The sequence below is a fragment of the Chionomys nivalis genome, chromosome 1, assembly GCF_950005125.1.
Source record: "Chionomys nivalis chromosome 1, mChiNiv1.1, whole genome shotgun sequence".
Taxonomy (NCBI): Eukaryota; Metazoa; Chordata; class Mammalia; order Rodentia; family Cricetidae; genus Chionomys; species Chionomys nivalis.
Window position 1 is genome coordinate 83,157,142 of NC_080086.1, and position 15,137 is coordinate 83,172,278.

Below are 15,137 nucleotides of genomic sequence, written 5' to 3' on the forward strand. Positions count from 1 at the left end.
GAGAAGAGGAGTGGGGGGAGGGGGAGAGGGGCGGGAGGAGGGGGAGGGAAATGGGAGGCAGGGAGGAGGCGGAAAATTTTTTTTCAATAAAAAAAAATGAACAAAAAAAAGAAACAAACAAAAAAAAGAAACAAAAAAAAAGAAACAAACAAAAAAAAAGATTTCTTGTCTCAAGATTTTTCCTTCAAGGCCCTGTGAGATGTGAGAAAGGAGAAGCCTGAAATGGCTCCTGACAGTTTCTATTCATTTACCTAGATTTTCCATGTCCAGCTGGCCCTCTGTGTTTTCTTCCTTCCCTCTATTTCAGTTTTTAAGTTTTGAACTGTTTCCCTTATCTGTTTGATTGTTTTGCCTTGGTTTCCTAGGGTATTATTCACTGATTTACTCAATTCTTCAAACTTTGAGTTATACTTCTCATCCATTTCTATAAGGGCATTTTTTACATGCTGTTTAAGGGCCTCTATCACTTTCATAAAGTCAGTTTTTTCTACTTCTTCTTGATTAAGGTATTCATGTCCTCCTGTTTTAAGGTTGCTGGGTTCTGGTGGTTTCATGTTGTTTTTCAGATTGTTGGGTGAATTCTTGCATTGGCGCCTGCCCATCTCTTCCTCTGAATGCTCCCCTATGGATCTTCTTTTACATGATCAGGTCTCCTTGCCCACTGATGTACCTTCCCAGTGATGGTACTCCCCAGTGATGGCTCTCCTGGTGCCTAGATCAGATCTCCGTGCTGGTTAGGTAGCTTGTAAACAAAGGGCCTACCTTGCTTGCTGCAGGCAGGCTATTGAGACAAAGGAACTCCTGCACGATTCGGCCCCAGTGCCCAAACAGGCTGAGCTGGGTGATGTTATGTGCCCGAAGAGGGGAGGGAGGCAGAAGGGGGAGGGTTCTGGATGCAAGCTGGGTGGGATAGGAAGAGAGAGGTAGTATCTGGGGAGTATACCCCTGAAGGAAGACCAGGAAGTATGGGGGGATGAGGAACGAGTTCCGTGTCCCGGGCTGCTGCCGCAGGTCAGAAACTCACCCACCCCAGTGATGGCTCTCCTGGTGCTGAGATCAGATCTCCGTGCTGCTTGGGTAGCTTGTAAACAAAGGGCCTACCTTGCTTGCTGCAGGTAGGCTACTGAGACAAAGGAACTACTGCCCTCCCGTTTGCCATCACGATTCGGTCCCAGCACCCAAACAGGCTGAGCTGGGTGATGTTATGTGTGCGAAGAGGGGAGGGAGGCAGAAGGGGGGGTTATGGATACAAGCTGGGTGGGATAGGAAGAGAGAGGCAGTATCCGGGGAGTATAGCCCCTGCAGCCTGAGGAATTCTTAGGAATTCTTAATAGGCTGGCCACACACTGTGCAGCAGACAGTCCTAGTCAAGACACAGCATGGACATGCGGGCTCCTGCTCATCTCCTGGGTGGCTGCTGCTCTGGATCCCAGGTATGGAGGGCAGCAGTGCTTATGTCAGAGTGGTCAGCACTGCCTGGCTGTCAGGGAACTCTATGCATTGACTTTTGAAGGCAGCATTATAAAGTTTTGTTGTGTTTTCCCCTTCTTAATCCAGATTCCAGATGTGACATCCAGATAACCCAGTCTCTATCTCAGACAGTATCACTAGGAGACACAGTCACCATTAGGTGTCAAGCCAGTCAGAGCACTGATGATTAATTAAACTGGTATCAGCAAAACCAGGGAAATCTCCTAAGCTCCTGATCTATGATGCATCTAGTTTGGAAGATGGGGTCCCATCGAGGTTCAGTGGCAGTGGGTATGGGAGAGATTTTACCCTCACCATCAGCAGTGTGGAGCCAGAAGATATTGGAACTTATTAATGCCAACAGAACTATGATTACCCACCCACAGTGGAACAAGTTATAACATAAACCATTGAGCAAAGCAGAAGTGCAAGTGTGGGCTGACTCAGCTGCTCCTCCTGGTGACTGACTCTACCTGCTGAGATCATTTTTCAGATAAAGTTGGCTTTAAAGTGCACTGAGTGGCTTTAGAATAAGTGTCTATGAATGTTCCTCTTTTTCAGTGCCAGAATCAATGGTTTAGTTTAGATTTATTAAAAATACAGTTCTGTACTCATGATGCATGTGGATCATGGCATCTATTTGTATTCATGCAGCAAATAAAATTCAAGGGAGATTTACAAAAGAAAAGAAGGAAGAAAGGAAGAGGAAGGAAAAGAAGAAGAAGAAAGAAAGAAAGAAAGAAAGAAAGAAAGAAAGAAAGAAAGAAAGAAAGAAAGAAAGAGACCAAGAGTCTACAATGAAGTCTGCTAAAAGAATTTTTATTGGCACATACAATCTTCTTATGTATGTACGTGAGTGACTAAGACTTATACAGATCTTTGATAATGAAAGAAAGAGGTGTAACATATAGGCAATAAAGTTGACAAGCTTCCTGAATAAAGTAAAGATGGTATACTTCTGGCCCCTTTCTCAAATGCATGGACTTATTGGAACTGAAGGACTGATTGGAACTGAAAGCCTGATTGGAACTGAAGAACCCATGAGGCTTCTTCTGCTGGCAGGGCCCCTGACTTTCCAAGTTCAAGATTGGATCAAGATGTGTTCCCTTCCCCAATGTTGTGGGCCTATATCCTTCCTAACTTTGTTCAAGCTTAGCAACCATAAATTAGGGGATAAAGATCTTTTGAAGTTTTATAAAACCATCAGGAATCATATGGATTCCAGGGCTCACACTCTTTATCAGACATGAGGAGTGATGACTTCATTCCCTAAGCTTTCTTGCCAGCTGCTAAACTCATATATTACCATATATTTTATTATTATTGTCATATTATTGTATTCTTAGAAGTTGAGGAGTCTGATGAGTGTTTTATATACATGCAGAAGGAAAAATCTGCTGATAAATCTTCCTTCTTAAGGCAGAAATATTGTAAGAGCCACAGGTGGTGGATGAATGACTCCAGAAAAATATTATCATCCAAACACAGTGGGGCTGATACACACATGACTTCACAAAGATTGTCGTATCTCACACAAAACTGCCCAAAATCTGAGAAGGGAGAAGGGGGATGTAGACACAGCATCCCAACCCTAACCAAGTAGGTATTTGCATTGATATCTGCTGCCAAAGGTAAGCCAATTTTCCCCAAAGTAATGTCATAATCTCCAATATAATGTCACTATCATATATTGAAAGCATTATTTATTCCACAATCAGTTATTGCTTTTAAATTTTCCTTTTTATATAGTTTTCCTTAAAAATAAACCAAGAAAAATTTTTACTCCCTCTCCACTCTACTCTTCTCCCTTCCAAATTCTCTCATTTTCTTCCTTCTCTAGAATAGAGGTCACAACAGTGGAATCTCTTGTCCTCACTCCATCAAAAAAAGGAAATTCAGTCCATTCTTGTTTTTTTCACATTGCTGGACAAACTTCAGTAAACTTAATCAAAAGCAAAAACCTTATGTCAAAAAGTTCAGGAGAGTATCGTCACAGCATGCTGAAGTAAAATGTCCTACGTGAATTCCAAAGGTAGAGTTGAAAAAGGGAACGATAAGGATGTCAAGTTTGTACTGTATAAAAACACATCTTATTGGATACAACTGGAATGAATACAAGAAATATGTAATTGGATCAGTCTCATAAAAAATGAAGAGTTTGAAGACAGTCGAAAGTAGTAAAGAGAACACGAAATGCACACGTGGGAGATAGTTGCTCACACACTCAGCCTGTAACTCACACTGGGCTGCTGCAGCGGGTGAGTCAGTGACGAGTAATGATCTAGATGTCAGTTGATGTGTGTTTCCAGGGGAGAATCCCAAAGTTGTAAGCTATTTTCTGTGGTAGCTCTAAACTCGGAGACATGACTTTGGCTTGTAGTGCTGTGGTGGCAGTAACCTTCACTTTCAGTCTTTTGTCACTCTGATTTCCTCAGGGAAAGTTTTAGCCTACAATCTCTATTTACAATGCATACACTCTGTAGGTGTCTATATTTTCCCTTTTATACTGTAAACCACTGATTGTTTAGACCTGCTTAATCTGTAATAAGATACCATTGTGTTATTACTGAGGCCAGTAGCCAACATCTTCATTTTGTCCACAAGTATCTTGACTAGAAACAATCACATTCATTTCTTTATTTGTTTATTTATTTATTTATTTATTTATTTATCCAAGCTGTTTCTTTCTTTTTTTATTTTTTTCCATTCAAAAATTTACACTTCCTCTTCTCCTCCCATTCCCCTCCCGCTCCTCCACTCAATCTCCTCCCTACACTCCCTCCTTAAGAGAGGGCAGGGAACCCTGTCCTGTGGGAAGTCAAAGGCTCTCCTCCCTATATCCAGGCCTAGGAAGCTTTGCATCCAAATAGACTAGGGTCCCAAAAAGCCAGTACATGCAGTAGAAACAAGTCCCAGTGCCCTTTTCAATGGCTTCTCAGTCAGCCCCCATTGTCAACCACATTCAGAGACTCCAGTTTTATCTCATGCTCATTCCGTCCCAGTACAGCTGCATTTGATGAGCTCCCATTAGAACAGGCACACTGGCTCAGTGGATGGACTAACCCCTCGCAGTCCTGACTTCCTTGCTCATCTTCTCCCTCCCCTTGTCTTTCAACTGGATCTCGGGAACTCAGTTCGTTGCTCTAATGAAGGTCTCTGTCTCTATCCCCATCTGTTGCCAGACGAATATTCTATGGTGATATTCGAGATAATCATCAGTGTAATATTGGATCAAGGCCAGTTCAGGCACCCTGTGCTCTGCTGCCCAAGGACCTAGCTGGAGACATACCCATGGACACCTGAGATCCCCTCTAGAGCCAAGTCTCTTGCCAACCCTAAGATGGCTCCCTTAATGTAAATATCTTCTTCCCTTCTCCTATATGCACTTTCTCCATCTCCACCCTCCCACTCCCCCAGGCTCTCTCCAGTCTTTCCTATCTCCCTTCTTTCTCCCTCTACCCTTCCCACATCCCCACTCCTACCCCACCCCCATGCTCCCAACTTTTGCCCGGCGATCTTGTTTGCTTCCAATTTCCAAGAGGATCTATATATGTTTTTCTTTGGGTTCACCTTGTTATTTGGCTTTTCTAGACTTGCGAACTATCGGCTTAATGTCCTTTGTTTATGGCTAGAGTCCACTAATGAGTGAGTACATACCATATTCATCTTTTGGATCTGGGTTATCTCAATCAGGATAGTGTTTTTTATTTCCATCCATTTGCATGCAAAATTCAAGATGTCATTATTTTTTTACCACTGAGTAGTACTCTAATGTGTATATATTCCACACTTTGTTTATCAGTTCTTCCATTGAGGGGCATATAGGTTGTTTCTAGGTTCTGGCTATTACAAATGATGCTGCTATCAACATAGTTGAACAAATGCTTTTGTAGTATGACTGGGCATCTCTTGGTTATGTTCCCAAGAGTGGAATTGCTGGATCCTGAGTTAGATTGATTCCCAATTTCTGGAGAAACCGCCACACTGATTTCCAAAGTGGTTGCGCAAGTTTGCATTCTGATCAGCAATGGATGAGTGTTCCCGTTACTCCACATTCTTTCCAGCATAGGCTATCATTGGTGGTTTTGATTTTAGTCATTCTGACAGGCGTAAGATGGTATCTCAAAGTTGTTTTGATTTGCACTTCCCTGATCGCTAAGAAAGTTGAACATGACCTTAGGTGTCTTTTGACCATTTGAACTTTGTCTGATGAGAATTCTCTTTTAAGTTCAGTACCCCATTTTTAAATTGGGTTAATTGAATTTTCATGTCCAGTTTCTTGAGTACTTTATATATTTAGGAGATCAGACCTTTGTATGATGCGGGATTGATGAAGATCTTCTCCCATTCAGTAGGATGCCTTTTTGTCTTAATGACAATCACCTTTGCTTTACAGAAGCTGCACAGTTTCAGGAGGTACTATTTATTCAATGTTGCTCTTGTTGTCTATGGTACTGGGGTCATATGTAGGAAGTGGTCTCCTGTGCTCATGTGTTGCAATCTACATCCTACTTTCTCTTCTACATGGTTTAGTGTGGTCAGATTTATATTGAGGTTTTAATCCATTTGGACTTGAGTTTTGTGCATGGTGATAGATATGGATTTATTTTCATTCTTCTACAGGTTGAGATCCAGTTATGCCAGCATCATTTGTTGAAGATTCTTTCTTTCTTCCATTTTATACTTTAAGCTCTTTTGTTGGAAATCAGGTGTTCATAGGTTTGTGGGTTAATATCTGGGTCTTCGATTTGATTCCATTGGTCAACATCTCTGTTTTTATGACGATAAAAAGCTGTTTTCTTTACTGTAGCTCTGTAATAGAGTTTGAAGTCAGGGATGATAATACCTTCAGAAGTTCCTTTATTGTATAAGATTGTTTTGGCTATCCTGGGTTTTTTGTTTTTCCATATAAAGTTTATTATTGTTCTTGTAAGGTCTGTGAAATTTTTGGGGGGGATTTTGATGGGGATTGCGTTGAATTTATAGATTGCATTTGGTAGAACTGCTGTGTTTAGTATGTTGATCTTACCCATCCAAGAGCATGGGAGATCCTTCCATTTTCTGGTGTCCTCTTCAATTTCTTTCTTCAAAGTCTTAAAGTTCTTGTCAAATAGATCTTTCACTTCCTTAGTTAGAGTTACCCAAAGATAATTTATGCTATTTGTGGTTATCATAAAAGGTGAGGTTTCTCTGATTTCCCTCTCTGCTTCTCTATCCTTTGTGTATAGGATGGCTACTGCTTTTTTTGTTGTTGTTGAGTTGATCTTGTATCCTGCCACATCACTGAAGGTATTTATCAGCTGTAGGAGTTCTTTGGAAGAGTTTTGGGGGTCACTGATGTACAATATCATATCATCTGCAAATAACGAAAGTTTGACTTCTTCCTTTCTGATTCAAATTCCCTTGATCTCCTTATGTTGTCTTATTGCTATTGGCAGAACTTCAAGCACTATTTTGAAGAGATATGATGAGAGACGACAGCCTTGTCTTGTTCCTGATTTTAGTGGAATATCTTTGAGTTTCACTCCATTTAATTTGATATTAGCTGTTGGTTTGCTGTATATTGCTTTCATTATATTTAGATATGATCCTTGTATCCCTACCCAAGGATATCCCTCCAAAACCTTTATCATTAAAGGGTGTTGAATTTCCTCAAATACTTTTTCAGCATCTAATGAAATAATCATATGTTTTTTCTCTGAGTTTAATTATATAATAGATTACATTGATAGATTTTCATATTTTGATTAGTCCTGCATCTGTGAAATGAAGCCTATGTGATCGTAATGGATTATTATTTTTTTTATGTATTCTTGGATTTAGTTTCCCAGTATTTTACTGAGGATTTTTTTTTTTTGATTTTCGAGACAGGGTTTCTCTGTAGCTTTTGGTTCCTGTCCTGGAACTAGCTCTTGTAGATCAGGCTGGCCTCAAACTCACAGAGATCCACCTGCCTCTGCCTCCTGAGTGCTGGGATTAAAGGTGTGCACCACCCCCTCTCTTCTGTATCTTCCCATCATCTCTCTTTTCCATTTATTCTCTATCTCTATCTCTCTCCCCTCTAATATTTATGTTCTCTCCTCTCCCTAACTCTCCTCATTCCCCTCTTCCTTTTTCTCTTGTCTTTTTCTGTCCAATTACTCCCATTTCTTGCTGTGGGACAATAGTCTTGTACCCTGTAAAGATTTGTCACCTATATTGGTTTAATAAAATGCTGATTGGCCAGTATCCAGGCAGGAAGTATAGGCAGGGCAACCAGAACAGAATTCTGGGAAGAGAAAAGGCTCTGTATAGGAGGGCTACTGATTTTTTTTGAGTTGATCTTATATTCTGCCACATCACTAAAGGTATTTATCAGTGGTAAGAATTCCCTGGTAAAGCTTTTGGGGTCACTTATGTATACTATCATATCATCTCCAAATAGCAAAAATTTAACTTCTTCCTTATCAATTTGAATCCTTTTGATTCCAGATTTCCTGTATATTTTGTGTTAAGAATTTGTTGGATTTAGTGTTTTCTTTGACTGATGATTATATTTCCTCTATAGTATCTTCAACACCTGTGTAGTAGGAGCTGTGGGCTGTGTTCCTGCCACCCCAGCTCATGGTCGCCTGGCTAGCTTATGCCCCAAAATAATGACACACAAACTGTATTCTTTTAAACACTGCTTGGCCCATTTCTATTCATGTGTGTAGCACCCCAAGGTGCGCTTACCGGGAAGATTCTAGCCTACGTCCATCCTGGGTCGGAGCTTCATCGTGTCTGCTCTGGAGAGGAGAGCATGGCATCTGTCTCTCAGAGGAGCTGCCCTGCATCTGAGCTCACTTCCTCTTCCTCCCAGCATTCTATTCTGTTTACTCCACCCACCTATGTTTTAACCTATGAGGGCCAAGCAGTTTCTTTATTACTTAACCAATGAAATCAACAGATTGATATATGACACTCCCACATCACACCTGAGATTTTCTCTTCTATCTCTTGTATACTGTTGGTTATGCTTGCCCCTGTAGTTCCAGTTTGTTTACTCAGATTTTCCATTTCCAGATTTCCCTCTGGGTTTTCTTTATTGCCTTTATTTTAGTCTTCAAGTCTTGAACTGTTTGAACTATTTGCTTCACCTGTTTTATTGTTTATTTCTTGGTTTTCTTGGGTTTCTTTGGAAGATTTATTGAGTTCTTCCAATTTTTGGTTAGTCTCTTCCTCCATTTCTTTAAGGAAATTTTCCATGTTCTCTTTAAAGGTCTTCATTATCCTCATAAAGTTGTGTTTAAAATCTTTTTCTTCTGCTTCTTCTGAGTTAGGATAAGTCTTCCTGTTGTGTGACCACTGGATTCTGGTGTTACCATGTTGGTTTTTTAGGTTGTTGAATTAGATTTTGCATTGGCACCTACCCATCTCTTCCTCCAAGTGGTGCCTGTAGTGTCTTTACCTCTTGGTCCAATCCTTGCAGAGATTGCCTGTGTCTTAAAGAATTCTTCTTAGTCTGCTCTGTTCTGTGTCTCAGGAAGCCACTGAGATCTCTCTTAGCCCACTCTCTTGGCCTGCTATCTTGGTCTGTTCTCTTGGTTTGCTCTCTTAGTCCACTCTGTGCAGTCACAGCTTGTGCTTCAGAGTTTCGTTCTTGGTCCACTCTCTTGATTCTCTCTCTGTAGTAACAGGCTGTGTTTCACAGTTCCCCACAACAACTAGTAAGGATCGCCATCTGCAGTACTCTGTGTTTCCTGGGAACTGGAATCAAATGCAGCAGAAAAAAAGATACCATCTTTCTTTTAAGACAAGAAAGATTTCTTTTTTTCTTCTCTCACTTCCATCTCTCTGCCCTCTCACTCTCCTTCCCAATTCTTTTCCATCTCTTCCACCCATTCTAGTCTTTTTCTGCCTATTCACATCCCTCTCTCTCTTTTATCTCTCTCCTTTTTCCACCCTCCCTTCCTCTCTCTCCTCTTTTTCTGTATACACTCTTTCCATCCTTTGTCCTCTCTTTCTTATTCTTCTCTTTCCATCCTCTCTTCTCTTTCTCTGTCATCTCTCTACCATCTATGTCTTCCCCTCTCAAGTAATTCTCATTCTTACTCTCTCACCTCTCTCCCTCTCATTCTTCTGTCCTCTCCCTCTCTTCTGTATCTTCCCATCATCTCTCTTTTCCATTTATTCTCTATCTATATCTCTATCTCTCTCTCCTCTATATATTCATGTTCTCTCCTCTCCCTAACTCTCCTTATTCCCCTCTTCCTTTTTCTCTTGTCTTTTTCTATTCAATTACTCCCATTTCTTGCTGTGTGACAATAGTCTTGTACCCTGTAAAGATTTGTCACCTATATTGGTTTAATAAAATGCTGATTGGCCAGTATCCAGGCAGGAAGTATAGGCCGGGCAACCAGAACAGAATTTTGGGAAGAGAAAAGGCTCAGTCTGCAGTTATCACCCCGATGCAGGGGAAGCAAGATGAGAATGCCTCAATAACAAAAGGAACCAAGCCATGTGTCTAACACAGACAAAAATTATGGATTAATTTAAAATGTAAAAGTTAATAAGAAGTGTGACCTAATAGGCCAGTTTATAATTAATGTAGACCTCTGTGTGTTTCTTTGGAACTGAATGGCTGCAGAATGGGGCAGGTCAGAAACTTCTGTAAAAAATTTCTCCTTCCACTAAAATCAGGAACACGCCAAGGCTGTCCACTCTCTCCATACCTCTTCAATATAGTTCTTGAAGTTTTAGCAATAAGACAACATAAGGGGATCAAGGGGATTCAAATTGGAAAGGAAGAAGTTAAACTTGCATTATTTGCAGATGATATGATAGTGTACATAAGTGACCCCAAAAACTCCACCAAAGAACTCCTACAGCTGATAAACACCTTTAGTAATGTGGCAGGATACAAGATCAACTCCAAAAAATCAGGCGCCCTCTTATACACAAAGGATATGGAAGCAGAGAGGGAAATAGGATAATCATCATCTTTCACGATAGCCACAAACAGAATAAAATATCTTGGGGTAACTCTAACCAAGGAAGTGAAAGATCTATTTGACAAGAACTTTAAGGCATTGAAGAAAGAAATTGAAGAGGATACCAGAAAATGGAAGGATCTCCCTTGCTCTTGGATTGGGAGGATCGACATAGTAAAAATGCCACTTCTACCAAAGGCAATTTATACATTCAATGCAATCCCCATCAAGGTCCCATCAAAATTCTACACAGATCTTGAAAGGACAATAATCAACTTTATATGGGAAAAAAAACCCAGGATAGCCAAAACAATCTTATACAATAAAGGAACTTCTGGAGGCATTACCATCCCTGACTTCAAACTCTATTACAGAGCTACAGTAATGAAAACAGCATGGTACTGGCATAAAAACAGAGAAGTTGACCAATGGAATCGTATAGAAGACCCGGATTTTAACCCACAAACCTATGAACAACTGATTTTCGATAAAGGAGCTAAAAGTGTACAATGGAAGAAAGAAAGCATCTTCAACAAATGGTGCTGGCACAACTGGATGTCAACCTGTAGAAGAATGAAAATAGACCCATATCTATCACCATGCACAAAACTCAAGTCCAAATGGATCAAAGACCTCAATATCAATCTGAACACACTCAACCTGAGAGAAGAGAAAATGGAAAGTACCCTACAACATATGGGCACAGGAGATCACTTCCTATGTATAACCCCAGCAGTACAGACACTAAGGGCAACATTGAATAAATGGGACCTCCTGAAACTGAGAAGCTTCTGTAATGCAAAGGACACTGTCATTAAGACAAAAAGGCAGCCTACTGACTGGGAGAAGATCTTCACCAACCCCGCAACAGACAAAGGTCTGATCTCCAAAATATATAAAGAACTCAAGAAACTAGACTTTAAAATGATAATTAACCCAATTAAAAAATGGGGCACTGAACTGAACAGAGAATTCTCAACAGAAGAAGTTCAAATGGCAAAAAGATACTTAAGGTCATGCTCAACCTCCTTAGCGATCAGAGAAATGCAAATCAAAACAACTTTGAGATATCATCTTACACCTGTCAGAATGGCTAAAATCAAAAACACCAAGGATAGCCTTTGCTGGAGAGGTTGTGGAGAAAGGGGTACCCTCATCCATTGCTGGTGGGACTGCAAACCTGTGCAACCACTTTGGAAATCGGTGTGGCGGTTTCTCAGAAAAATTAGGATCAACCTACCCCTGGAACCAGCAATATCACTCTTGGGAATATACCCAAGGGATGCCCTATCATATGACAAAAGCATTTGTTCAACTATGTTCATAGAAGCATTATTTGTAATAGACAGAACCTGGAAGCAATCTAGATGTCCTTCAATGGAAGAATGGATGAAGAAAGTGTGGAATATATATACATTAGAGTACTACTCTGCGGTAAAAAACAATGACTTCTCGAATTTTGCATGCAAATGGATGAAAATAGAAAATACTATCCTGAGTGAGGTAACCCAGACCCAAAAAGAAGATCATGGGATGTGCTCACTCATAATTGGTTTCTAGCCATGGATAGTGGCCACTGAGTCTCTAATTTGTGATCCTAAAGAAGCTAAACAAGAGGGTAAACCCAAGGAAAAATATATATTTATCCTCCTGGCTATGGGAAATAGACAAGATTGCCGGGCAAAAAAATTGGAATCTTGGGGGTGGGTTAGGATGGGGGTGACGGGAGATGGGGAGAGAAAAGTGTGAATGAGTGGATGAGGGGAACTGGGGAAATCGGGGTGATTGGGGATAAAGGAAGGTTGGATAGGGGAGCAGGGAAACTCATATCTTAGTTAAGGGAGCCAACTAAGGGTTGGCAAGAGACTTGAACTTGGAATGGCTACCAGATTCCTAGGACAATGTCCCCAGTTAGTTCCTTGGGGCACCTGAGGATAGGCAACCTGAAATGAACCTATCCTATACTGATGAATATCTTGCATATCACCATAGAACCTTCATCTAGCGATGGATGGAGATAGAGACAGAGACCCACACTGGAGCACCAGACTGAGCTCCCAAGGTTCTAATGAGGAGCAGAAGGAGGGAGAACATGAACAAGGAAGTCAGGACCATGAGGGGTGCACCCACCCACTGAGACAGTGGGGCCGATCAATTGGGAGCTCACCAAGGCCAGCTGGACTGCGACTGAAAAAGCATGGGATAAAACCAGACTCTCTGAACATGGCGGACAATGAGAGCTGACGAGAGGCCAAGGAGAATGGCACAGGGTTTTGATCCTACTTCATGTTCTGGCTTTGTGGGAGCCTAGACAGTTTGGATGGTCACCTTTCTAGATCTGGATGGAGGGGGGTGGACCTTGGACTTTCCACAGGGCAGGGAACCCTGACTGCTCTTGGGACTGGAGAGGGAGGAGAAGAGGAGTGGGGGAGGGGGAGAGGTGCGGGAGGATGGGGAGGGAAATGGGAGGTGAGGAGGAAGTGGGAAAAATTTTTTTCAATAAAAAAAGAGAAAAAAAACTTTCTCCTTCTCTTCTGTGTCTCTCTTCTTTCTCCACACCGTCTTCCCTGTCTTACTCCCTCTTTCTCTCCTTTCTCTCTCCACTCTATCTTTTATTTTTCTCCTCTTTCTCTTCTTTTTTTTCCTCCCATCCTACTTTCTCGCTCTTGAGAGGGCCAATAAGAAGCAACTTTCAAGACAAGAAAGATTTATTTGTAGTTCTGGTTTGAGGTCATATAGTTCACCATACTGAGAATGCACAGCAGGAGGCTAGTCACATTACTTTTGCAGTCAAGAATCAGAGATATGAATGCTGGTACTTATCTCACTTTCTCTTTTTCCTTTTTTATTCATTCTAGACTCTCAGCTCTTGAGATGGTGCTGCCCACATTCAGGTCAAACTCCTTGGTCAAGCTCCCAGAAACCCCCTTACAGATATGTGTAAAGAAACATTCTTCTAGGTAAAATCAAATTGGTAAAGAATCAACAATGTAAAGTAGTGCTGGAAAAGTTATGATTTCATATAGAGAACTTGAACTTTTTTATTTATACAATAATTCATATTAAAAATAGGTAAGACACATATAGTATATAATTTACTACAAGTCTGAACTTACTGTTTGGATTGAGTCAAGTCAGATCTAAAGTTGTCTTTTCCCTCAATTTTAGCTGCTTTGATTGTGACTTCTATTTGTGTGTCATCTCTGATAGTTCTGTATACTAAAACTAATTCTGAGTTCCAATCTAAAATTTTGATAAGTCTACATATTGCTAAAAGGTTTTTTGGTATTTTTTCATAATTTTGGTAAAATATATAAAACAAAAATCAACATTTAATCAATAAGTATACAATTCAGTGGATTAAACATATTCACTATGTTTTACCATTTCCACAATTTCCACAAATTTTTTCATCATCTCTAGTATGTTTAAAACATGAAAATCATAATACTCTATGTTGTAGGTTATTTTACATTTTCAATAAACTTCAGCAATTTTCTTAACTAGTATAATTTGCAGCTTCCTTTAAAGAAATAAAGTTTATTTTACATTCTTAAAGCCTGAGATAAAGGATGTGTTTTCACCTGCTCTTATTAGGTATGTCTATAAGGAAAGAACATATTTATGCACCAATATTCTGTCTTTACCTTGCATAACTTTAGAAAAGTATAAACTGAATGTTGTGCATTGAGGGACACTGTGTTCAACATATATGCACTTATAAAAGCTTGAAAAAACTAAAAAGCTCTGTAAAAGGACATGGACTAGAGCAAGGGAACAAGAATATATGCTTAAACTTTAGAGGCTCACAACTGTGGTGGTTTGAATACGAATGGCCTCCATAGACTCATGTGTTTGAATATTTGGCATAGGAAGTGGCACTATTAGGAGATACAACCTTATTATAGGAAGTGTGTCAATGTAAAGACAGACTTTGAGGTCTCATATACATAAACTATGCCCAGTGTGGCTCACAGTCTATTCCTGCTGCATATGGGTCAAGATGTAGAACTCTCAGCTACCTCTACAGCACCATATCTGCCTGCATGCCATCATGTTTCCCACCATGATAATGATGGACTAAACCTCTGTAAGTCATCACCAATTAAAAGTTTTCTTTAATGAGAGTTACTATGGTTATACTGTCTCTTCACAATAGAAACCCAAACTGGACATAAATTGGTACCAGGGACTGCAGGATGGTTATGACAGGCCTGACCATCTTTTTGTTTGGAGGAATAAAGATGTTGAGACTGTGGATTAGAAAATCAGTTGAATGTTTTAAATGAGGTTTAATGGCCTATTCTAGTAGGAACATAAATGATATTGGTGCTGAAGGTGATTTGTACTGTGGGGACCTGGTTCAAGCAGTTACAGAGAATGTTAGTATGTGGCCTAGAGAGGGGTCTTGTGATATTTGGGGGAAAATTTGACTGCTTTTTGCTCTTGTCTGAAAAATCTTCCTGAAGCTTCAGTGAAGAGTTTGGGGTTAATTTCAATGACAGAAGAAATCTCAAAAGAGCCTATTATTGACTCTGTTGTGGGTTATTAGTGTTCACTCTTATGAAGATCTATAATGAAAAGAAGCAAGCTAAGTAAGGGGAAAAAATGTGCAGTTTGAAGACAAAAGTAGCACCAGGAAGTAGAATGCAGCTAAATCCTCTGTTCAAGGAGATAAACCAATGTTAAATGGAATAAAGGGAATGGCAACCTCAA

General features: G+C 40.3%; 1 pseudogene; it reads left to right on the plus strand.

Annotated features, from left to right (window-relative positions):
• The first annotated feature begins 1,379 nt into the window (after positions 1–1,379).
• Positions 1,380–1,825, plus strand: LOC130871786 (immunoglobulin kappa variable 1D-33-like; annotated as a pseudogene).
• Positions 1,826–15,137: the final 13,312 nt, after the last annotated feature.